The 27,761-nt window shown below is 30.2% G+C and overlaps 1 protein-coding gene, 1 long non-coding RNA gene and 1 pseudogene across 4 annotated transcripts in view; 2 read left to right on the top strand and 1 right to left on the bottom strand.

Moving 5' to 3' along the window:
- LOC142322109 (zwei Ig domain protein zig-8-like) overlaps nucleotides 1-27,761 on the top strand; it is a 705,864-nt gene that overhangs the window by 230,887 nt on the left and 447,216 nt on the right. The window lies entirely within an intron of this gene.
- Nucleotides 1,366-19,198, bottom strand: LOC142320762 (uncharacterized; annotated as a pseudogene).
- Nucleotides 26,770-27,761, top strand: part of LOC142322111 (uncharacterized) — a 143,588-nt gene continuing 142,596 nt past the window's right edge. For both annotated transcript variants that reach the window (XR_012755777.1, XR_012755778.1), the window contains exon 1: nucleotides 26,770-26,960. This is a non-coding gene — a long non-coding RNA (uncharacterized LOC142322111). The remainder of the gene's footprint in view (nucleotides 26,961-27,761) is intronic.

The following is a 27,761-nucleotide window of genomic DNA, read 5'->3' as shown; positions in this document are numbered from 1 at the left end:
ATATATATATGTTTTCTTTTTTAAAATTTTCTTAGATATTTTTTAAAGTTGCACTCTTAGGCATTTAAAATATTTTATATTATATTATATATATATATATATATATATATTAAAAAGAGAATAAAATCTGTTTAATATTAAATGCATTTTTTTTTACAACATAAATAACACAGTTAAGTAGTATTCTTAAAAATAGGTCTCTTGATTATTTAATTCGTTGCGATTTCATCTGGCGGATGATTAATATCTAAGAGAAAATGTAATGATTTTAAATTATGTTTATTTACCTTGAAATATTCTTTAACACGTATTTTCAATTAAAAAAAAAATTCAGTTAGTCAATTATAATACAGTTATAATACTCTCACCCCCTCCCGGGTGGGACTGTCCCCCAGAGACACCATGATGTTCCTACGAAGAAGCAGTTCCAGATGCCGATGGAGTCATCTTACATCTCCTACCCGCAGGTGCATGACCATGGGACTTGCAAGATAAGCACCTAGGGTTCAGTTGGCAGTCCTTGCGTAAATGGCCAGCCTTAACACATGTAAAACAGTGGCCGCTTCTATCTGCGCCAGAGCAGAACTTGACCCTGTGGCCTGGATTCCAACATCTGAAGCAAAGGCCGTCGGATGTACGCCGCACCACTCGACAGGCCACCCACCCAATCCGAACTCGCCCATCTAGTAGTTTGTCGGCCAGGATTGGCGGCACTGCCAGTGTAACCATCTGAGTGGAGCCGTAAGCAAGCCGCATTAACAGGACGTCAATAGTGACCGACTCGCCTATCGTCTTGCGAAGCTCCCGAAGAAACTCGTCCTGTGACGTTAGGGCATCCACGTTCTTAACAAGGACATGGGTTCTTCTGCCGCCCCTACCAACCAGGGCCGTAGTAGCCCCCTCCACCTTTTCGGTAATATCGATGCTGACTTGGTCCGCCTTGCCACTGTCCGTCCGAACCAGTAGGTGGAGGTCCTCTCCTTGACACTGCCGGACGGAGAGGACTCCAATTTCCCTTGGTGAAACTGCTTCTTTCACCGTGCGAAGAAAATCTGCAAAGGTCCGCCCCACCGCCTTGACCACAACTGTAGTAGTCGGCGAACCCGCGGTCCGCTTCTTACCTGCTAGCATCGATGATGGGATGCCCGTGTCAGTTGAACGAGAAGGTGTTTCCCCATTCTTCTCCCTGCGTACTCCACGGACCGCCGTAAGACTTGCCCGACTTGTGGACCATAGAACAAGCCGACCTTGTTCATTCTCCAACATCCGTAGGACCTCCAAATAGCAGATGCCATTCCAAGATCCCCTACCGCAGAATCGATGACCAGGGCGTAATCGGTCCGCCCAAGTGCTACCTAACAGCTGCTATCCTCTTCGGAGAGGTCCCGAGTAGTTGACTGTAAAAGGAGGAGCTGGCCAGGCTTCAACCTGTAAACAGTAAAGAAAATAACAGTAAACAACAGAAAAACGAAAAACAACTAAATAACAGCACAAAACCGTAGTAAAAACTTCAAAATATGAAGCGCGAGAAAAACACGTGCGAGCGTATTCACAGCTGCCTAAAAAAAATTAAATTAAATTAAAATGTAGTATGTTAACAAAAATATTTTAATATAAATATCAAAAATTAGTTCCTCCAGTAGGTATTATGATACACTATTTACTCAATACCCTGATACCGCGATATTAGATAAAATATTTTCTGATTAAAATGTACCAGCTTCAAAATAAAAAGTAGAATTTCATCGAGCTTATATTTTTTATTTTATAACTTACAAATATTTTATATAATTAAAAAAAAATATTGCTAGGAATCTTCTTCAGGGACAAATAATTCGAGGATGATGACATTGATAATCTAAGTCATTTTTATTTATTTTTTCGTAAATATATAGAACTGATTTTTATGTGGTACACATATTTGTGTAATCCACACAACATTCTTAATATTGATTGTGTCACTGATGTTCAAAACATTATTTTTACGCTAAAATTCAAGAAAGTTATAGAAGGTTTAAGCTAAAGGAATTAATACATATTCTCGTATTTCAGTAAGCCACGTTACAACTAACAGAACGCTAATGCTTGGCAACTTTCTCTTTATATCGTTTCTCTATATTCCTTTTCTAAATTTATCAAGTTTGGGTATCTCATCTGTTACGTTTTATTTTAATAATTCCTTTTATATGGATAACCTATTTTTGTAAGCTTTTCCATATTATAAACAAAAATATTTCTAATTAAACTGTAAAAAAAGTAACACCGATTTCAAATATGGATTAAAATGAAAAAAAGTAATATTATTTAATTTTTTTATTCAATTTTGATATGAAAAATGGATAATAAGAAAAAGGGAAAAATAAATGCTGAAAACGTTTGAAGTAGATAAATAAGATATATAGGAAAATATTAAATAGACATAAAATTATGTAGTAATATTCTTTATAGTGTGTGTACAGGAAGCTTAATCAGAATCATTCGGAACAGAAAAACTAATTGGTTCGAAATCATCATGACAGAACTTGAATTCAGCACAAAATTAAGGGTTAATAAATTGTCCCTAAATGTTTTTTTTTTATCCAACCTAAAGAAGTTTATATTTATTAAAGAACTATTAAATAATAAGCAATTTATTTTTGCTGTTTAGTGATTTTTGTAAAATTTATATTATTCTTTTCTTAAATTTTTTATATTATAGATATTAGATTGTTGTGAACATAAAAGTTTTTGTGAAAAAAGTTAAGATATCTATGATATAATAAGAAATATAGGTAAAATATACACCGAAATCAAAATAAAATTAGATTATATAAAATTAAAAATAATCCATCACACATAAGGGCATTTAAAGGGAAATTAGTAGAAAAATAATTTCTCTAAAATAGACTTAAAAGTTTCAGTGAGGAAAAATATTAAAAAATCACTTAATAAATGTTTACACGATAACGTATTCACTGCTCAGTGAATTTCAAATTTTAAGGTTATATTTTGCGATTAAAGTATTTTAACGCCAATATAATTTATTATATTTTGTTAGTACTGTGGTATGTTAATTTTACGTTTTTATTACTCTTACTATTTTTTTTAATGAAGAAAAAGACTATTTTAAGCCAAACTTTTTTAATAAAAAATGATAGTGAGAATACAAAATATAACAATAAAAATCTACTCGAAATTATTTTTGTTTAAGATAAGAAAGCATAAAAAAAAAATGTTTTGTTAATTTAAAATAATTTAGGTTTTGCAGTTGAAGGATGGGGATGTATAATTACAAAATTAAGTGGATGTTTATCTTATTTAGTAAAAACAGGAGATTTTCAGAAAAATTAAATAAAGTAAAAAAAAAAAATGAAGCATTTTCAGTGCGTTTCTCTTAATATATTACTCATAATTAACTGAACAAAGGGAGGTCTGACACTTTGGTATTTTAACTCATTTAAAATTTTTTCTCATGATAGTCTCAGTAAAAATGTGAACCGTTGTAAATGATTTTTTGCCGGAGGTTCTTTATGATATTAGAGAGAGAAAAAGTTGTTTGCAAGGTATATTTTTATAATTTTAGAATAGGTCTATTAAAAACAGTTTAAAACGCTGTTATCATCCACTTTAAAATCGTTGACGTGAAGAGAAAGATAAATTGAGTAAACATAAAATATTTCAATCGTTTTCTTTTTCTTTTATAATGCTGTTATTTTTAACCGGCAATCAATTTAAAAATATTGTATATATAAAGGGTTTTATTTTATGAATTATCAAGACTTTTAATAAAATTAACCTTATGATCACGAACAACAAGGCTCATATTTTTCCTGAAGATGTTTAAACATCATTAATAAGGTTTATTTTACACAGCGACTGCAACTTATTAATCAGGGCAATTAAGCTGATTGATAAACTTTTTTGTTTGAGAAAATCAGCCTTCATTGGATTTAGAATAGGATATTTGAATCGGTTTACATTTAAAAATTTTTTTAAATACAAAAATATTAATAAATATTTTTTTATTTTATGTTAAAATATTTAAATATAATGGCATACTTAAATTTAAAATTCGTTTATAATTTGTTTTTATTTACATTTTCTCTAATAATAATTAGTACCTGAAAAAGATTTGTTCAAGAAAATCTGCTCGTGTAGCCAGAAGAAAATTCAAAATTCAATTAGTGGAGTTGTCAGGAACCTATCTGATAGTGTAAAATAAAATGAAATCCAAACTACTATCGACCTGTAGAGATTTTTAACAGATTATCTTATAATTAGTTAGCCTATAAGAACTTTCCGATTTCATATTATACAACGTTTTGTAAAGACAATAAGGACTTTACTTTTACTTTTTAAAATTGGACTTTTTGTAAGGAAAGAGGAAAATAAGAAGAGTAACATAAATATGTTAAAAAAATAAAATAAATCTCGAAATAAGGTATATATATATATATACATACATACATACAGGGTGTCCCATACAAAACGCAACCCATCAATCACTCATCCATGAAATTTCAAAAGTCAAGCTTACTTCCCTACTCGTTACTGAAATGGACTCGTCCAACATCTGAACATCGCGGCAACGCAGTAGAACACTACCGATAGTGACAACAATGCAATCATAACGTTCAGTGTATTGCTAGAGACAAGATGGTGTTTTCGCTAGATGAACGTGTTTTCATTATTGAGTCGTACTTCAGTACAAAATCAGTTGTTGCAGTGCAAGATTTGTTTCGCCATACGTACCCAGATAAACCAGCTCCTAACAAAACATCAGTATTAAGGTTAGTTGCAAAATTTAGAGAGACCGGTTCTGTTAATAACAAGGAACACAAAAGATTTGCCTCAGTGTTGAATACAGATACAGTCGCTGAAATTAAAGATCGATTACGCCAAATAAATCGATCAGACGTTTGTCTGCTGAAATTAATTTGTCTAAATCAACCGTTCATCGGGCGACCAAACGATTACAATTACGACCTTATCGCATTCAAACGGTTCATCGACTTCTTGAGCCCAACAAAGAAAAACGGCTACAATATTGTCAATGGTTCCTCGATTTCTGCGCGTGGGAATTAATTTTATGGATTCGTTATTTTTCACAGATGAAGCACGGTTTCATTTGGATGGCTACGTAAACAGCCAAAACAGTAGAATTTGGAGTGCTAAAAATCCCCACGTTTATCACGAAAAACAATTATATCCGCAGTAGTTGGGCGTTTGGTGCGCGATATCGCGGAAGAAAATAATCGGCCTATTTTTTTCGAGTACACCATTAATCCAGAACGATATCAGGATATTTTATTTCAGTTCATCTCACTCTTGGAAGAGGAAGACAGACACTGCTGGCTACAACATGACGGTGCGACATCGCACTACGCAGGTTCAACTTCTGATTTCGTCGAGGAATTCTTTGGTAATCGTGTTATTGGTCGAGGCTTGTGGCCACCAAGATCTCCAGATTTGACTGCGGCGGGTTTTTTTCTACGGGGTTACCTCAAAGAAAAAGCCTACAGCAACAAACCACGAACACTTGAACGATTGAAAGTCAGTATTGAATAAGCTGTATTAAATATCCGGCCACAAACTTTGAAAAAAGTTGCAAGAAACGCTGTAAAAAGAATTGAAGCTTGTATTCAAGAAGAGTATTCAAGAAGAAGAAGTGGCGCGGCCACTTCCAACATTTACTCTAAATGTAAGGTGATGGATGGTAATAATAAAAATCACATTTATATTTACACATGCCCTTTTTATTATTTCAATACCTACCAATATAAGATTGGGTTGCATTTTATATGGGACACTCTGTATAATCTATATAGTTTCGGCGAATTTAATGTCAAAATTACAGAATCGTTACATTTTTTTTTGAAATATATATATTTCAAAAACAATTTTGAAGTAATAAAAAGTCATATGATTAAGAAATATAAAACCATAACAATAACTCTGTCACCCTGTTTCAGATTTTAATACTGAGTAACCGGGCTAAAGTTATCCAAAAAAAATTATCTATATTTAGAAGACCAGTAATCGTAATCTTTTAAACGTAGATGAATGGACAGGAAATAACTCGAAAGTTTGTTCTGTACACTCTAAAGGTCAGCGGAATACGCAATGCAATTGTAGTCAGTCAAGGTGTGGCCTCACAACAGAAGGTTCATTGCTTGCTTTGGTTAGCAGAGGTTCAATCAGTTACGCGTGTTCATCAGTGGAATACAACTTTAAGAGTGACTGGAAGCTTGGTTTTACAAACTGCAAATCACCTAAAAATTTCAGTTTGTGACGAGACTACAGATCGTGTACGCAATGCATTCACTGCCAATCCTGGAAAGTTGATTAGGAGGGCTAGTTATGAATTCATCGTTTCTCTGTTCACGACATTGTTCATAAGCGGCTCAGTTTGCGAGCGTACAAGTTAAAAGTCCTTCATCACATAAATTATCCCTGCTTATCCGTTTGATGCGTAGGTAATACTCCGTGTCAACAACCCTTATTATCGTTTATATTTAGTGATGAGGCAACTTTTCATCCTTGCGGGAAAATTAAAAACGACAAAACTGTTGAATTTGAGGTACTGAAAACCTCCGTAGAGTAATCAGAAATGAAATGGACTCACTGAAAGTCAGTTTCTGGTTAGAACTGTACAAAAATGTTGTCATCGGCCCGTCTTTTTTTTATGGAGCCCACTGTGACAGGACACATGTGCCTCGACATGCTTGAGAACATTTCTGTACCTCATATTCATGCAGGCTTCAGTTTCCAATAATATGGTGCTTCGCCACACTTTCATCAAGATGTTCTTGAACATCACTTTTCCCGGATGTTGGATCGGACGAAGAGATCCAACTTCATGGCCAGCGAAAGATCAATTCACACTAACTGGAACGTCACTGTCCGTCACGGACAGGCTCCGTCATGTCAAAGTATCCCGCAATGCATTTTGAATGGGACGGTTTGCACTAGGAGGGAACGTTACCGTCCAGTCAAGTTAAAGATTCTCGGGAAGAATAGTTTGCCATGACGGTGCCTGTCCGGGCCGGTGCCGGTCGGCTAGTATGAAAATCGGACCAGACCGTCACAGTCAAGGTTAGCTCTCCGAACCGGCAGCTTGTGTCTTTGCGAGTCACATTGAATTATAGTGCTCATTATTATTTCATATTTTTGAGATATAAATGATGAAATACTTGTCGAGAAAGTGCGGGAATATGACGAACTATATAATATGGCGTACAAAATACATTCAAACAATAGCCATAAAGATAAAATTTCGAACCAGATAGGAGAAGAATTAAACAAAACAGGCTAGATATGCATTTTCATTAACGATAAATAACATATTTAATCTAGTGCATAATATATTTTAGTTAGGCTGATTATATAGCCGGCTCCATGGCGGGAGTGGTAGTGTCTCAGCCTTTCATCCGGAGGTCCCGGATTTGAATACCGGTTAGGCATGGCATTTTCACACACTCTACAAATCATTCATCTTATTCTCTGAAGCAATACTAACGGTAGACAAGGAGGTTTAAAAAAAGAAGTAAAAGGTAGATTATACAGATGTATATAAATATAATATTAATCTGACCTAGTAAAAAAAACAATTATTGCAACTGAACTGCACTACTAACAGAACTGAAAACTTTGTACGCACTTATTGCACAAAATTGGGCATTTCCACCTTGACGAGGTAGGTCTACCCAATCAGGTTCACTCTCTGGGGGTTCCAGATGCTGAGTTATTAAAATATTGTCTAATATAATTATGCAAAATGCAGGTTGCCAGTATTGTGTAGAGCACGTTTTTAGGCAATGTTTTTATGCTTCTGAAAAATATTCGAAATTTCTGTACTAAATTTCCAAAAGCATTTTCTGCAACTCGTCTAGCTTCAGATAGCCTACAATTAAAAATGTGTTTCTTTGAATCCCTAGTTAGGGCAGATCCTGGGTAAGGTCTGAGCAGGTAGGTTTTCATGGGAAATGCTTCATCTCCTACAATTACAAAAGGTGCAGCAGATTGAGTGCCTTGGAGGTTTTTATCTTCTGGTACTTTATCTTATTTTTTCAAATGCTTTTCCAAAATTTGAATTCGAAAATATTCCGTTGTCGCTATTTTTACCATACGACTCAACATCAGCTGCAATGAACTTGTTATTTGTATCCATCAAAGCTAGTAAGACTATTGAAAAAATTAGTTTATAATTAAAATATTGTGAGCCATTGTTTGGGGGAGCAAAAATTTCAACATGCTTGCCGTTGAGCGCTCCCAGACAATTCGGAAAGTTCCATATCTTTCAGAACTCATCAGAAATGCTCTTCCAGTCTGTTTCTTTTGACGTCGGAATTACATCTGGGATCAGTTGATCCACTATAGCTTTACAGACTTCTTTGACTATATAATGCACTGAAGAATTTCCTAATCGATAACTAAACGAGATGGTCTAAAATGAGTCCCCAGTAGATAAAAACGTAGAACAAAAGAATAAGCGTTACCTAAACAGTAGCAAGCATTCAAAAGAAAGTTGAATATGAACCATTTATTTATTTTTTTCCTTTCTAGGGCCAGCTCGCAACGTAAGATGGGTTTCTTTCCGAGACCAACTTCGGAAGGCAATCAAAAAATGAAATTCGAAAAGCGGAACAGGCTGCTGATTCAAGAAAAAGTGGAATGTCCTTCGTGGTTACTTTATTTAAAAAGAGGGAAACCCTAAGCAATATTGACAGGGATATACAGAGTGAGGAATCCACTGACGGGAGGGAAGACAATAAAAATATCAAAAATACAGATTAAAATGACATATAACAGAGTAACGATTGTGAGCATGTGAGACCACCCAATGTAAAACCTCCAAAAAGAATGCCATTTCATTACGCAAAAAGAAGCTCAAACCAGATTCTGCCCGTGCAGTGCTAATTAAATACTTAATTGATAGGAAAAAGGAATCAGGCTGAAAATATACAAGTTATCCTTTTGACGAATTTTTAAATGGGTTAGCTGCTACAGTCAAGACATATTCGACCTATTACCAACACATGGCGCAATCAAAGCTCTTTGTAGTAGTTTCAGATTTGGAATGGGCACATTTACAAGATCGAAAAGGAGGCACAAGTTCATTCAGTTGCGGCTGAGCAACTGCTCATTGTGAACCACATTTTTAATAAAAAATATTTGTAAAAACTCTTTTGATTCAAATTTTTATGCCATAAATAATATGTAGTATTAATAAAAAGGTTTTAAAAAACCTATTTTATCTTGCAGTCCCTTACCTTAAACACACCATTAATTTTTCATCACGAGTAATAGGTTCTCGAAGTGTAGTGTTCTGTTAATGAATATGTTTTTCGATTTTGGATAAAAGAACATAAAACTGATTTCTGTTCAAGTATTGTAAAAGGAAATTTCATCAACTAGCAATTCCTTAAATAATGTATAACATTCTCCAACCAGCTTTATTCAGGCTAAAATTTTTTTTACCCAAATTTTTCTCTTTCTTTTCGCCGACTTTTCTTCCTTCTCCAAAATAAACGCAATCATTGCTAATTCATCTATACTGAATGTTGTCATTATCGAAAATAACTTCAGTGAACACACCCAGACAAAGACTAGAAGGGTCTGGACAGTTGGGATGACCGCTTCTTGATCGATCCTTGACAGATAGTGTGAATCAGCAGCAGATTTGACGTGACGGTGCCTGTCTGTGACGGGACGGTGATGTTTCCGTTAGTGTGAATCGACCTTAAATCACCAGATATCACTTCTGTAGAGCTTTTTGCTTGGGAATTTGTTAAAAGTTGTGTGTATCCAAAAACAGTTCGAGATTTGGACGATTTAGACAGATTTTTTGCATCTGTTGGTCTAATAACGCCGCAGATGTTCCTAAATATCTGACAAGGGTTGGGTTATCGTCTAGACGTCCGCCAAGCTACAGAACGTGCAAACATTGAAGTTGATTGATCGACATTAAAACTTAGTGAGTTGCTGTGTTTATTACAAATAAATATTTATTTATATTAACTGGTTCTCTTAATATAAGCGAACTTAAAAGATAACTTTTGGATACATTTTGTCTGAACTCTCTGAACATTGGACAAATTTAACAGGCACTATGAATTTCTCGGAAATTCTTTTTTGCTAGAAGAATTTTTGTTTGAATTATTTACTGGGTGGTCCTTAGTTATATTTTTAGAACATTTCTGGGTCTATATCAGGGTCAGTAAGAAAAGATACCTAGAAATCGTTGTTATGGCTTCAATGATAGGTTTATTTAAAGTTTGAGAGTTATGCAATGTTTTATAAAAACCATTACATATTGAAATATTCCAAAAACTTTCACTTCAGATTTTGAATAAAATAAATTGTAAAGTAATCGAGATATATTTTATTTTTATTTTAATTATTAACGTCAGTTTTAACCTTATTATGTTATAAAACTACGTTAACATGTTGAGAACTTTTAACAGACAAACGGTAGCCTAATATAAACCGAATTTTGCCAGTGGAAATTTGGGATAACTTTTCAATATGGGTTTAAACGCAGTTACGCACTTATCTTTTACAAATATCTCATGTAAATATTTTATGTAAAATATATTATTACATTTATCTCATATCCATCAGTTATTATTTATATTTAAACTACCGTAAATTTCTCAATATATTTTAAATTGAAATAAAAATAACTTTTTTTTTGTAACATAATCTATTAATAATATTACAAAACTTTTCAAAATGTTTAAAAACATGCTTTATATTTTTTTAGTAATACTTTAATCAAATTATTATCATACATTGCATGAGTTCAATTAGTAGGTTAATTTGGTTTTAAAAGATAACATCATATATTTAAATTTCTAATATATTTATAAAATATCAAACAAATTAATTTTCATTCAATCATTTACTATACAAAATAACGAAATCGTGAAGTTTTTATTTCATTTAGTGAACCGCCAGGAGCTGTGGGAATGCTACGGATCCGAGTGAATCATCAGAAGCTGTGTCTCAGCATACTACCAGCTAAAATTGCCTGTATATATATATATATAAATGTGTATATATATATGGGTGATGACGAAATGTTGTCAAATTCGATACAAACCTGCCGTACCAAGTTTTGTCATTTTGTTTATGTCAAACATCTATCGGATTTATCATCTGCAACCCCAAAAACCCTGCATAGCCGTTTTGCAGTTTTTGCAATTTTTTTACACCCGTACGGGGTATATTTGCAAAGTAATGGTGTATCGTCACTCGACCTGAGTAACTGTGCAGAATTTCATCAATCGGCAGTCAGAAAGTATCTTAAATTAAGGATGCAAGATTTGAGGACAAGCATAAAAAAAAACATTTGCTTTTAAAGAAAAGCAATTTTCTTTTAAAGAAAAGCAAATAAAAATTTTACAATCACATCACATTTCAAGATCTAGTCGTAAACAAATAATTAGGAAATTATTATTTTTACGAGGAAGATAAGTTTGATCAACTACGGCAATATCTTTAAACTAATTAAATAAATTTATATAAAATGCAAAATAACTTCGAATTAAACTTCAATATTTTATAGTAAATTCTATTTAAATTTATTTATTTTTAACCCGTAGATCTATTTAAATAATAGAATACGTTTTACCTTTATTATTTACATAAAACAATTATTTCATCGCGTTAAATAAACAGTTAACTTTGCTTGAGAGAAAAGTTCTTATAATTTTAAGAAAATTCATTTACACAGAAGATAAAGTGAGAAAGAAACATACAGAGTTAGACTTAATAAAACGTTTATTAAGAAATAGCAAGAGGTAAACTTTATAATGACAAAGATTCTATTCAACTTCCTTTTTGCTTTGTTATTTGTAAAAGTACAACAATTTGCAATTAATCTTCAATAAAATACCTTAAATAATAGCTTACTTATTTATTTATTTTAATATAATATTTAATTACAGCAGGATAATAAATAAATAAATTCTAAAAGTTTGTACGATTCTCAATGAAAAGTTTCTTTATAGATCATAAATAGAATAGACTAACCTAATATTAAAAAAACCATATTTGAATAGTAGGTGAAAGCAATATTAAGCAAAATTTTATAGCTGAATTTCTGTAAACCGGTATTTATGATTTTTACGAAAGTTATTTTTATATTTTTTTGCTTTTATGTGAAATAGTAACTTTTCGTTTGTTTTAACTCAATTGCAACAAAAGAAAGTTTTTGTTCCACCCGTATATATTATATTTTGTATTTGATACATATGTTTGAATGTATCTCACGACCAAATGAATCATTTCAGTGATTTTCCTTTTTTTTATTGAGAAAGTTCCTCTTATGGTTCTGTCATAGCCGAAATGTTTTTTAGATACGTATTTTTTAATTCTATTTTGTCACATTAACGTAGTATTGGTTTTGTATAGCTTAGTAATATATATTTGAACTTATTTTGATATTCAAAAATTTCAAGTTTGTTGGAAAACGTTATATAACAAATTAATAAACATTCCAATATCAGGTAGCCTTAAATTCCGTTCCATAGTTGCTTAAATTTTTTTACTGATGAAAACCATAGGAGCTATGATCAGAGGAGTTGTTTGCAATCGGTTGAAGTTATATCTTACAACATGCAGTTAAAATTTCATCTTTGGATATATATACACATGCAAAATTTAGGTTTCTTTACCGTAGGGACTTGTTATCGGTCCTTGTTTTCTTATTGTTTATTAATGATCTACATAAACATCTTTAGCGATTCATTGTAACCCTCCTCGCAGACGCCAAAACTCTATATTTGAAGATAAATAATTAAAAGAAATGAAAATTCTATGATTACAGTTCCAAAAATTATTTGGTGTATTCATTGTTACTTCTAACTTTAAACAGGGATAAAGCCATTGCATTCTGCTTCTGAGGTAGATATAACATTAATTATCGCGTAAATAGAATTACCATTATTAATAATTTCGTAGTATTTTTTATAGCTTCTAAGGGGAAATGTTTGGGATTTTATTAGGTGACATGTTCTCTTTGGATGATCAAATTGATTTCATTTGCAACAAAATCCAACTGTTCTGTTTTTCTTTAAAGCGACTTAATAAAATTCTAAGCTTATTATCATTACTAAAATATTTATTACGCTTTTGTTCTTCCGCCCCTGGATTATCTATTGAGACTTACACAAAAAATCAGAAGAAGAATACAAGATAAAAAAGCCCTTTTTGATCAGATTCATTATATGGATACCACACGTACAAATAGTTTTAGATCTTTCTTTAGAAAATTACATTTTTTTACTTATCGATTGTTTATATTTATGAACGTACAATTTTTTCTAAAAAGAATGATCACTTATTCTTGAAAAATATCAATATCCACCCCTACCAAAACGAACCACGGAACTGTATTCGTGTAACTCAACACAATATTTCGGTTTAAGAAAAAGAGCCTTTTTGCAGTTTTAAAAAAGTTATCGAACAATTTGAAGAAACTTCCCACAAATTAAAAATTTACATAATACTAGAAAAAATATTACGCCGCGTAAATATTACGTGGTTTATGTTTCATTACACATGATTTTGTTAAATGTTTTTGTCAATTGTAACTAAATAACGATCATCAATTTTACTTTTACAACGAAATCTTCAAAATGCTTAACATTTTTTGCTGTTTCTTGAGGTGTGATTTTTTAACACAGCTGTAACCCTAATGTTTTCCTTTTTTATCCTAAAAAAAAAACACATATATAATTTTAGATAAATCGTTCGTATCAAGAAGTATAAATTATACGTGCGCTACGCGTAGCCACCCGGCGCAATACCGTTGGTTCTGTCTGAGCCAGTAGCAGCTAAAATAAAAATGTGACGTACTACAAACAAATAAACAAACCCAAGCATCATCTTTTTTATGGGAAAGACTAGCTGGCTCTGCCCATTGGACCCTCGATGCGTTCGTATCCTCATATTTGTGAGAATATTAAGTATTTTACAGACATATTTTAAGATAAGAAATATTAGTCCGTAGAGAATATTTTTTCTGAACATTTTTATCTTTTTATATTTAATAGTCTTAAGGAGTGTAGATATCGAATTTAATAGTTTTTCATTGAAATATAATGTTTAACGCTACCTATATTGATAACAGAGAACTGGCTTGGGGACGCAGTCTTCTTCGTTTAGTCATGTTTTTGTTCGTGTGAGGTTGTGTTAGTTGTCAGTCCAGTTGCTGCTATTGGCGCAGAGCGGACTACGTCCTCGGTTAGATTTAAGAGGTGTCATTTTGATATATGGGTAAGCTGTCGGCGGAGTTGCGGCCGCTGCCAACGGGCATGGTATTTCTTGTCCGAGGGGTGCGGTCGCGCTTCGGCGGGAGCATTTGTATGAGCACGACACTGTCGTGCTCATACAAAGCAGTGTACCGCTTCGGTAGCGTGCAGTGGCGTTTTGACGGCGGTTATTGGAAGAAGGTGAATGTCACGCGGGACTCCGCGATGGAGCTGAGTGGGAGTAGGTGTTCATTCTCCTCTCCCCGGTAGACCGGAACGGAGTCTGTTAGCTTTGCACCCATGTTGAGTTAATTTTAGCGGGGTTCTTTAAGGGAACTAGGATCAAATTTCGCTGTGATTAACACTTTTAGTGGGAAAGTTGTTGTAGTGGTTAGTTTGCCTCGAATCCGAGACATTAAATGAAATTGGCTCATTAATGGTTAGAACTAGGCGCGGGGTCTTCATTCCGCGGTTAGGCTTCTAGCTTAGTTCCTGAGGGCGACGTGGTAGCTGCAGGTGTTCGTTGTCTTCTTCTGATCGGATAATCCTAAAACTACTATCTCGGGGTGAATTTTACCGATTCAGATGTCCCGAGGGACATCTGCATCGGTGGCATCTCTGCGGGGCCTGAACTGAACGCTGTGGTGTGCAATCAATTTGAGGGCGAGAAGATGTTCTCCGTTAAAGCCACTACTGGCTATGAACGGAGGGGGTGGTGTAGCGACCGGACACGCTACGAGGCGGGATCTTCTTCCCTCGGGGGGGAATCGAGAACAGACCACGTGTTGCGCGGGCCGGATCCGCGCCAATGACTGTCTCCCGCTAAATAAGAATCCTTTTTTTTTTGCTAAATATATCTTTCTTTTATTAATAATTTAAATAAATAAAATTAATATAATAAGCAAATAAAATCAAATGTAAATAAAAATAATCTACGCTTAGAAATTAAATGAAATAATCTGTAAATTAATTGACAACTGACTGGAAGAAGATTTAAAATGAATTAAATTTTTTTTACGGAAACGATATTACTCTGGTGATGAACTATTAGATAAAACCTGATTGTTCAGCATTCAGGTCAATATATACATAGGTGTGTGTGCATATATACATAAATTTCTGCTCAAAATAATTTTCAATAACGCCTTCAGTATTGTGAATTTTTATATTATTTTATAGATTTACCTGAACTTTGTTTTCGTATGTTTAAACATAAACCGTTTTAAACATAAAAGTGTTTAAATAATTATTCTGAGCAATAATCACTTCTACTTTTATGTAGAAGTGAAAAGATATTACAGCTTAAGTAAAAATATAATTCCTAAATAATTTAGTTATTGAAATGAACCGTCAAATATGAACTCTTAAAATTATTTAAAATTAATAATTCAACCACTCTTGAGATAAAATGCCCCTCTTTGGGAATTTTTGAAACATATTTAAATGAAGTTGTGTTTAAATGTTTATGTTTAAAATCTACCTTGTAATAATATAATCTATTTAATAAATTTTCGTGTGTCAAGTAATATAAAAAAATAATTTTTTTTTATTTATCTTTTTGTATTTTTATGATAAAAATACAGTTAAAAATACAACAGACAGTTTAAAAATAAATTTTTAAACTAATTAGCACCGTTTACGCTGGTCGTAAATTTTTACAACTATTGGATTTTTTCATTTAAGCATGAGTTTTTGTCGACTCAATTTTAAACAGAATATGTTGACTTCAAGAAAATATCATCCAAATAAAAAATAATATTCTTTAACACTTTGAATTTTGCGCTCTATTTAAATCCGGCTTCAAATCAAGGTTGTAATATTTTGCTAATTATTAATTTTAAATCTAGTAGTACCAACTTCAAAAATTGATTTTAATCAAGTAAATTATATTTTATTTCCTTTTAATACTTTTTAAATTTTAATTTTTTTAATTTGAAGTTAATTTTATTATCACCTGTATGAAATTCTGACAAAATTATTTTCAAATGTAACAATTCCTTTTTTTTGAAGCCCTATAACATATGATTATCGACTGTCATACTATATATACTTTAATGAGCTATAATTGAATGGATTTTGTAGTTTTACTATTTAAACTTGTTTTAAATAAAATTTAATTTATACATACTTATACACATAAAAATTTATTGAGGTAAATAAATATAATTAAACGAATTTTTAAATAAGCAAATAAAAATTCACGAACCGCATCATTGCTTAGATATTTAGAAAATTATCTTGGTTTTTATGCTAAATCGAGACATAATTTTTTTTTATATGTTAAATCGAAAGTACAGATTTTAATTATTTAAATTGTATATTTGGTGCTAATAACCTAGAATTCTAACGTTAATAATAAAGTATATCTATAAAGTAATGTGCGTACGCGAATTGATAAAAAATTTGCCTTGTGTTTTATGTGAATAGATTTTAATTTTATCCATCAAGCTACATGCACTACCAAACTAAATCAGCATTTCATCAGTAATTAATTGTAGAAAATGCTTCAAAATTTACGGTAAATGGTTCTCATTTACCTGTGGTGACTGGATGATAAATCGGTTGTCATTTTCTAAATTGTTATTCCAATTAAATCGAAATGCATTATGCAATTAATAAACAATTTGCCCAATCGAAAACAACTATTTTTTTTCATTAGTATATAGAGAAAATTTCTTCACCTTGTTGTATGCAATTAAAAGAATATGTTTATTTATTTTTTTTATTTTATGTAATACTAGGTTACAGATTAAGTCAGCATAATGACATGATGTTAACAGTAATCCGCAGAAATGCCAAGACATTTGTACAGAGTCTGAGATGTAAACATAAATGTACCGTTAAATTTGTAATCTTTAACAGACTCAGACCGACCATTCCTGAAATGTGTAATTAATTGAGCCCCACCTACCAAAGAATACCGGTATTCACGGTCTACTATCAAAATCCACTCAAAAGCAACTACCTATATTAGGTAATGAACCTTACAGCTTTTGGCTTCGAAATCAGCTAATTTATTATACTTTTATTAGCTGATTTATATTTATTGTTTTGTGGTAAACTTATAAGACGAAAATATAAATTGAAAACCGTTGTTTTCCAAGGAATCTTTTCAAGGGAGATGAACTCATTCACATGCACTGATTTTTTCCTTATGCTTTAGCTGAATAAGTAAAATTTTATAATTTCGTGCATTCAAAATAAATAAGTTATAATGTAACTAGTTTGACAGTTTTTTTTTAATATTATCAGGAACTATTTCTTCATTGATCTTTCTTTACAAACAATTATTTATTTAAATAAATAGGCTTTATATAAAAAAATAAAAGAATAATCGTTTTTAACTGAAGAATATTAGTGAAGAATTTACATTTTACATTTAAAAAATTTTTTATTTATTTAAGAAACAGACTAAATAAGGAAATTTTTGTACCATGATATATAATTTAAAAAAAAAACTCTATTAAATTTGTTTTAATTATTTTCATTTCTTGATATAATTAACTTTTGAGTGATTAATATTTTCATTTATTAACTAAATTTTTAAAAAATATTTTTATGTGACTAACAGGTTAGTTTAAATCATTAATATCTAGAAGAGGTGAATATTACAAAAATGCTATTACCTTAGTAATTCATTATTCATTATCACATTATACATGCCCCTTTGGCAAAGAATAGCTTTGTACATTTCTCCATTTGTATCTAGTGTTCGCAACAGCTACTATCAACATTCGAGAAAATCAAACAAGCTCTCCGGTTGAAAGTTATACAAACTTCATAGATATGCATACGAAAAAATCTTTTTTTTTTTTTTACATAGATAAACAACTTCATTTAAAAATTCCCAAAGAGGGGCATTTTATCTCAAGAGTGGTTGAATTATTAATTTTAAATAATTTTAAGAGTTCATATTTGACGGTTCATTTCAATAATTAAATTATTTAGAAATTATATTTTTACTTATGCTGTAATATCTTTTTAATTTAAATTATTAAAAAAGGTTGATACATAACATCCTTTCCTCAGAAACTTACAGAGGTTCATTTCTGTATTCGATTACTTACAATCAGCTTCCAAATTGAGCTACAAATAAATCACATGACAGACTATCGCTTGAAATCGGATCATCCAATGATAATCCTCAATGAATACAAAAGCAATTAATATAAATGAATACAAGAAAACTAGTAACTATGGAATAACTGGATAATATTTGACAGTGTCAGAAAATATAGTTAAATATAGTTAAACGCAGAATTAATACATATCTTCACACCATAAATAAGTAAGGTAAAATGGTACAACAATAAATGAAAACCAAAGATGAATAATAAATGTAAGCATCCGTAAATTTAAATAAATAAGTAAAACAAAAATAATAATAATAATGATAAGTGGTATCTCTTACAAACCGGATCATCATAACGGTCTATCAACCAGATCAAGCTCATGGAGCCTTTTCAGCCCTCTAATGTCCTAACTATTCTCAAGTAAATAAACGCTATATGATTAACATGCATTTCCAACCTGAACACATATCTCAAAAGTACGTTCAACTTCTTTTCGAACGTATGGAATTACTATGTAACCGTGAATCTCAGTATTCCTCGCGAACTTCGGCGCTTCTGTTACATTCCGTAGTATTTTATTCTGAAACCGTCAAATGATCCCCACATTGCTGTTATTGGTTGCGCTCAGAGTTCAGTTCCGTAAGTCCATACCAGTAGTTTCAAGAAAGCCTTCTACAACGGAACCTTACTGGACAGATTAAGTTGAAATCCCATACTCAATATTCAGCACATCCTTTTAAAGTTAACATCAAGCAATCTCTTTTTCTCCGTTAAATGAACTCTCCAAGATAAACGATGATCAAGGTATAAGCCCAGATATCTTACCTTACTGATATGAGGTATTGTAACACCGTTTAAATTAACTTCAGGACAGTTCTCTCTTCTCATCGTGAACGTTACGTGGTTGGACATTGCCAGATTTACCTTTATTCTCAGTTTACGTAGCCAAACGCTTATGGCATCCAGTACAGATTGTAATTTCTCCGAGGCTATAAATAGACTACCGTCAACGGCCAAAATTGCCGTGCCATCTTCATATGACGCAACTGAAACACTGCAACTGAAAGTAAAAGCAGATACCATTAGTGTTGTACGGCTATACTGAATACACAATTGTAAACTGTACAATAACAATTTATGCTTCAGATCATTAGAATATTTATAGTAAAGGTAATTTAAAAACAATGATTCATAATAATGAAACCACAAATGTGGATTAATTTTTATGATTGAGAACTATGCATCTTATAAAATAATAATTTAACAAACGTTAATTAAATCTATTTCTAATTTAATCCCTTATATAATTTTTTTTTCATACTCAACACAGATTCACATGGCCTTGTCTGGAGAACTTCGTATCTTATCTACTCACTGTATTACTTATCGGGTGAACAAGTTTGCTAATTTCCTCCAAAATGAAATTAAAGTGCCTTAGTAATATTTTTTCAAACGTACTGAATTAAGAGCACTGTTCGAGAAATTTTTAGCCTGTATCAGAAGAGACAAACTTGTCTCATCTAGTTAACTGAGCTAAGTTTAGTTAACTGAGGATTAACTTAAATTTATAACTAGCATAAATTTTATGATATATAATAATGAAATAATAAAATATATATATTTATTTGAGGCATATATCATTTGAGGCATACGCAAACATTTGAGGCGTGTACTCAAGCGAACAACTATAATTTCATAGGTTCTTTAAATCAAAGTTGGTTATTTTTCATAAATCGTAAGTATATAATTACCAATGTTGTTAAGAAAAAAAAATCAAATTTGTTGTAATTGTTCATGCTCGTTTACTTGAATAGAAACAGCTATCTAGTTAAATTATTTTTATATTTTAAGACATTTTTACCCAAAGACCATAAAATATATTTAATGTTTTGAAAGGCAAACGATCAATATTGCCAACACAACTTTATCTTCATTTAGTTGGTTTTTTTTGCTTTTATTTTAAATTTTATAAAAAAAATAATAATTTTTATTTTAGTTCCGTTGTAATTTATATTTATCTAATTATAAATGTTAAACAATAAAGAACGGGAGATCTTAACTACGTAAATAAAAGTGACTGTATTATATCTGATGTGTGGAGTTTATTAGAAGTATTTTTATGTAACAAATCTTTTATAAAGGAATGTTGAAGAAACTGAAGCTTACTTTAAACACTAACTATGGTGATGAATTTATTCATGTCTTTTTTGAAACTACATCCTTTAAAAGTTTTACATTAAAAAAAAAAAAAATAATGATAATAAAAACAATTACATTTTCTTGAAACTCCGCGTACAAATTTTATAGAATCTGATAACGTAAAAAGAAAAGGTATATCCTTTGATGATAATACAAAATAATGCGTTTTTCTTTTTAGAGTTATTTAAAATTTCATAAATTTCTAACCTGAACTAAAAGTTATGATTTTCTGCTTTATATTGAATAAATGTAATTTATTTTTCTTAAATATAAATGTAGTAGTGTCTTCTAAAATTTATGTTAACAGTTTAAGAACGAAATCCCTTCAATAAAACTTTTATCCACTGAAATGTAAAAAAGTTATTTGTTTTTATTGTTAAAAGATATGACTACAAGAGAAATCTAATTTCCTTTCGAACAAACACAAAATTTTATTTTATAAATAGAATTTTTAATTTTTAGATTGCTTTAAATATTGCTTCATTTTGTTGAGAGTGTGCGTATTATTTGTACGTTTGTATGTGAACACACAAGTAATATATAAAAAATTCATTACGATAATAAAATTAACGAATAACTGTCGAATAAAGACCGAAATTGTAGTTAATTGTTTTAACATCTATTTTAGAGCGGATTAGACAATTATGATGAAAAAAAGGTTTAACAATTAAAAACAAATATTTTCTAAGTAAATGATACTTGGTGATGGTGTAAAAACAATCTTGTTTTTCAATTTGATGAAGATTACGTTCATAGTTCAGCAATTTATTTATTTTTTCCAAGTTGTATATCACTCACTATAGCATGTATAGCTAAGAAGTATTAAGGAGAAAATTTTATGTTAAAATCTATAAATGTAATTGAAAATTGGATATATAATTAATTTTTTTATTTATTGTTGTTTCCGCTAATAATAGGAATCGGTGAACAATTCTTTCCAAATAGAAAATAATCATGTAGGAGTTGTGCTGTGTCACATAGTCCATATATAAAAACAAATTTCTATGTAAGCAAAATATCGTTAAACACTCTCGCTGAGAGTTAGTTAAAAATAAGATTAGTTTTATATATAATCGATGCACTTCTTTTTTCTGGTATATTTTCAAAACCGTTTCCCATTTACTGCATTCTTGAAGCAAGAATTCCGTAATATTCATATTATTACATGGTAAATATAGTATACCCGTACTCGTCTGTATACTCATTTTTCGATACATTTATTTAACAAGGTAGCTTTTAGGTGTTTCCATGCTGTTCCACATTGATTTTCGAAATAAAAAGAAATACTTATAAACCTATAAACATTGATATTTTTCGTGTATTGACTTAAATGTAATGATCTCTTGTCACGTTTATTTTCGCATTTCTTAGTGATAGGCAATAACTTTACTGAAGAATTCTCTCAGTAAGAGGATAGTCCTAAAGTTTATTTTTCTAAGTAAAATGAATTATTTAAAATGACAGCTTTAACAAACTCATGAAGAAAAATAATATGATAAATTCACTAAATGTTCTCAAAATTTCGCCAAACAAATTAGATTAATAACAAAAAACCCAGGAATCTTCTTTGGTCAATGCTCAGAAATTTGTGGAATAAATCATAGCTTTATACCAATCACAATAGAAAAAATTGATATAAAATCATTTATTAAATGAATAAAAACATAAAAAAATTAAACATTAAGGAAAGTAATGGTCTCTTTAAGATATAATGTGAATAGTGAATTATATAAAATAGGGTAAAATTAAATTTTTCTACTTTTTGAATTTCTCTGTAACAAAGGAAGATAACAGTTTCATCTTTGGTGTGTGTAATCTTCATGTGAATATCCAAAAACCAATTTCTAGATTTTGCGAAACTCGATCTTGAAAAGGATGAAGAAAGATTAAAAAAAATTTGAACAATGATTGCAAATTTTCCTCAATTTCGAGTATACTAAACTAGATAATCACTCGATTTGGGCTCGAAAATACTCTTCAGATAAATGTTTATACATTTTTGCCGTTTTATGCACCCGCTATTAATCAATCTTTAAGAGATTTGGTAACATTATGATGGTAATCTATATTTGTAATTCTGATTATATATTTCGCGAACGAAGCCACGACGGGAAATTTAAAAAAGCCAATTAGTTAGTTCTGCAATGACCAAACTGTTGCTCTGAAGAAATTACAATTCACTGATAGTTTTTTATAAATTAAACAGGCTTCAAATTTTAACTATCTTCATTATTATTCTCACAAGCATGAATTTAATGAACACAAGGGCTCCAGGAGGGTAGAGCCTCTTGGCTAGACGGGAAGGGCTCACTTCGCTCGCCCTAACCGGTTAAACATTTCCTGACCGCAACAGGAAACGCAAGTCACCATATAGCACCGGCAAAGCCGCGACAGGGATGCTAGTATATATTTAAATATATAAACTTTTCACTAATTTATTAAGTTTGTGTTAAATTATTTGGAGTGAGGTAATAGAAAAACTTATTTCTCTTTTAGCGGCTTCATTAATTTTTTTATTTACTGCACCTTTAACGCCATTTACTTACCGCCTTTGTTATTCTAAAAGTAATTACATAACTTACGTCTTTTCGTGGGGAAATTGATAACCATGTTTTAAATTTATATGATGCATTAATTTTTAAGACAAAAATAAAGTTACTCGTTTTGTTTTTGAAATAACCCGAGTTATTACATATACAAAATTTATATAAAAGTAAAGAAATCTTGAAAATATATTGTAGTATAAATGTAGACGCGGGTTTGTAAATTTTTGTATAATTTAAAAAAAAATAAACTTGTTAATATATGTCACCCGGCTATTTTACTGAAACCAGTCAGTCACAAAATTCAAAATAATTTTTGAGTGATGATTCCTCAATCATCACCTCTTTCTTTTCTCTGGGTGATGGTTTCTCAAATTTGTGGATTCTTTTTTTAGTTACTATATTCCTTTCCGAACTAAGAATCTATCTTATCCACCTTATCTGCAACTTGCCATTCTTTTACATATTTTTAAAACTTTATCAAAATATTAATTCGCTATTGTTAACAAAGATTTCTTAAGAACTTAAATCTTTATTTAACAAATAAAAATATATCAACCAGCTGTCGAAATTCAGATATCTTAAGTTTTTTTAAGCTGCCATAAATAGCCCAAAAATTTCTCCTTGTTACTAAAAAATAAATAATACCATTCATAGGTAAAGTTTTAGATTAATATTAACCACACTGGTTAATTTACGCATAAAATCCTATTAAAAAAACTGACAACAAAGTCTTGTAATATTTTCCTGTCGTTGGTTATTTATCTTTATAGAGTGAAAATTAATGATATTCGAGAATACACCAAAAGAAGTTTTAAAAAATTAAAAAAAAACCAATCTTCTTAAAATTTGACCGGTTCCCTCCCCGCCAGTATGCTGACAAAGTATTTATTTTATGATCACTTACACTACTACTATGACTAGGAAGATATAAAAATAAATACATTTAAAAAATATGCAATGAATAAAAAGATAGCGTTTTTCAGTTTTCGGGGAAAAAGGGAATTTCGCGTGCACGCATCTAATGAGCTTAATATAATGTGTTTGCCTAATTTTAAGAAATTGACCTCAAAAAACTATCTACCCTCACCCTGGGGAGATACTGATTCCAAACCTTTACCAACAACTTGCCCTATGTACACGAGTCTCTGAACAAAGTTTCATCAAAATCGGTATGTCCAGTCAAAAGAAATTAAGCTTCAAACATGCCAAAATACGAATAAGTACGTATGTTACGAACATAACTTTTTTTTGTTTTTTGGGTCCCTGAATGATGAAACGTCGAGAAATAAAAAAAACCGTACCCTATTAATTACCGATTACCATACTTTCCTTCTTGCAGCATAATTCTGGAGCTATGATGACAAGAAAATAATTATCGGTTCGAAGAGTGAATCGTACACGAGTATTTCCCTGGATTTAGTAGTAGTAAATAGTATTACATTAATGGCAAGATAGACTATTAAACTTCAACATAATTACGAAAATTATTATTAAAACGTTTCAATTTAACTGTCATATCTCCATTCATTTGCAAGGAGTTCTACGTTATTCTGTGAATCACCTTTACACGAGCACTAGATACTGTTACATGAAACACGTATTTTACTCCTGCCACTTTGTTATAAGAAATAAAAAAGATAAAACAGATTTCTTGAATAACAGCTTTTTTAAATCAATTCGCAATTGAAATACATGTAACTATGAATATTAATTTTAAAATAACATTAGTATTTCTGGGCACGTAATAATAAGTAAGTAATTTATGAAATCACACTGTACGATTTCTATATACGACAATATAAAAATCCTTTCTTCCCTTTATTACAATTATTTCCTTTAATAGCTACGTATTGTAACAGAAAATTAATATTATGCGTTTGTTAGCTTTGATAGCTTTTACATTGCTTTAATATTTTATACTAGTGAAATATTAGCCTACTTGTAATTTTGTTTCTTTGTAATGAAATTATGTAATAATAACCGATACCTCCTTCGCGTTACTATTTTTAATCGGTACTGTTGTACTAAATATTTTGATAATTAATATGAATTCTGTAGCTTAGCAAACAATATTCAATATTGACTTGGTTAAATATTTACTCAGTAAGAGTGAGTACAACCATTGTGACAACTTTCAGGCAGTAACAATAGGGATTGCATGTATATACGACTGGGTTGCCTAATTCTGGTTGACGATGAAAGGCAAACAACAAACCTATACACGCACAAACATATACACACATACTGTTATACTGTATTCAAAACACATATATCTAGGAATATACTTAATTTCGTTTAATAAGTACTCTCGTTTAATATCATTTCCCAATAAACGTTCTTTAACAAATTAGATTCTAAATTAATTATATAATAATTTCCACTTACAAACAATTTTTTATTATTATGTCCGAACGCTTTCGGAAATTAATCCATAATCAAGAACATTTATGTGTTGTGCTTTAAAATTGTTTTCTTCACAAGTTAATATATTAGATGAATTTTGAATTTTAAAAACAAAAATTATAAGTACAACAATTGATTATGGAAAGGTAAAAATAATGTTGACGTTGTCTGTCATGTCAGTATGAAGCTCTCAATTGTTATGTATATTAGTATTAATTAGTATAACCAACTTAGGAATCAACATTATTGTTTAATATTTGTTTAAAGAATACATCATTATCAAATTTTGTTTGTTTATTTTTATTAAACAATCAAATCATTTTTATTATTTAGGTATATATATAATATTTTTGTATAATAATTGTTTCATGAATGTTATTGGAATATTCAAGAATATTAATAAAATTATCTATGTTGTAATTACCATTATTTTCTAGATATGTTTAGCAAAATTGGATCGTTCTTTATTTCCCTTATTTGTACAATTAATGTGTTGATTCATTCGAATCGAAAATTATCGGTTTGTCATCCCGATATAATCCAAATTGCAATTTGTACATTTAAAACTATATTCTCCCTGTTTATCTAAGTTAAATTTATTGTTATGTTTCATTATTCTAGTAGGATCTCTGTTATTTATATGGTTAATTATTTTATTATTCATTGTATATGCAGTTTTTAATTTTAAAAAAATTAATATTTTATAGAATGATTTGTAATTTATACTGTATTCAGTTTTATCATATTTGTATCTGTTATTATTATTTGTTGGTTTTATATTATCTTTTATATAAATTTTATTTTTTATTTTAATATATAATTTATTTTTTAGGTTTTCGTTGTATCCATTATTTATATATAATAATACATATAGCTATATGTTTAACATTATTTAATTCCATGTTTAATTTTTTATTGTTATGTTTTAAATTTTTATATTTTATAGTCTGTATATTAACGAATTAAACGTCGATATTTTTTGATTCCAAGGATGAAACGAATTATAATGAGTTATGGTATGGTGTTTAGTGGGTTTCCTATATATATATATATATATATATATATATATATATATATATCGATATCCAGTTTATTAGATTTACAGTTTTTATTAATTTTTTATCTAAGAAATTTATGCCATTATTATTTTTTCGACCTAAAGTGAATTTAATGAGTTCAATTCTTCAATTATTGTATCTTCATCTTTAAATTGCTGATCAAATATTAAACAATAATTTTGATTCTTAAGTTGGTTATACTGATTCACAACAAATACTGATAAACATAACAAATGAGAGCTTCATACTGACATGACGGACAACGTCGACATTATTCTTACCTTTCGACGATCAATTGTTGTACTTATAAGTTTTATTTTTAAAATTCAAAATTCATCTAATATATTAATTTGTGAATGAAATAATTATAATGCATAACACATAGATGTTCTTGATGATGGATTAATATCCGAAAAAGCGCTCAGACATAATAAAAAATTGTTGGTAAGTGGAAATTATTATATAATTAATTTATATCAATACCAACAGGCCATGATTAATAATAAAATTAGATTCTATTTAAATATTTGCGATTCAGATTTTTATTCGCAAATTTATTATTTTCGGTTGTAGAGTTATAGCTCATGTAGCAGCAGCTATTGAGTTTTACCATATGTACAGTTTTATTTATTTATTTTTTTAAATTTTATAACCTGATGATGAATAGATTATTTAAATGAAATATAAGACTAGGAGGGGACCCATCATTCAATATTGTTACTCCAACGGGACTAAAGAAAATTATTTACGCATACATGAACTGTATAAATTTGTATATATATATATATATATATATATATAAAATCCTGTGGGCTTTGGATTTGAATATTTGGTTTCATATAATTGAAAATAAATATTATGATTTAAAAAAAAATGCTGCAAGTTTTATAAATAAGTCGTCACCGGGATAAATTGTCACAGTGACAACGAAAATTTATATCTCTAACAACTTAGAGCTATAACTCTACATTATTAATATGATAATTTACATATTAACTTTATGCCTGTTGATAATTTTTCTCAAACCACTCCAAATTATAATTTTTTACAAAAATAAAAGTTTCCTTTTTAGTAAGACAGGTTGATTTTCTGTTTGGTTGTTTCAGAAGTAATAACATTATAATTACAATATAATTTATACAGGGCAAACTCAAAGAAAGATTGAAAATAAAGGGATGTTTGACTCATTATAGATATGCACCTAAAAATTATCTGTATCCCAGCATATTCTAGAAACTAATCACA

This window comes from Lycorma delicatula, chromosome 3, assembly GCF_047948215.1.
Source record: "Lycorma delicatula isolate Av1 chromosome 3, ASM4794821v1, whole genome shotgun sequence".
In the NCBI taxonomy this organism is placed as follows: domain Eukaryota; kingdom Metazoa; phylum Arthropoda; class Insecta; order Hemiptera; family Fulgoridae; genus Lycorma; species Lycorma delicatula.
The sequence above is the reverse complement of the archived record's forward strand: the minus strand, read 5'-3'. Positions and strand labels throughout refer to the sequence as shown.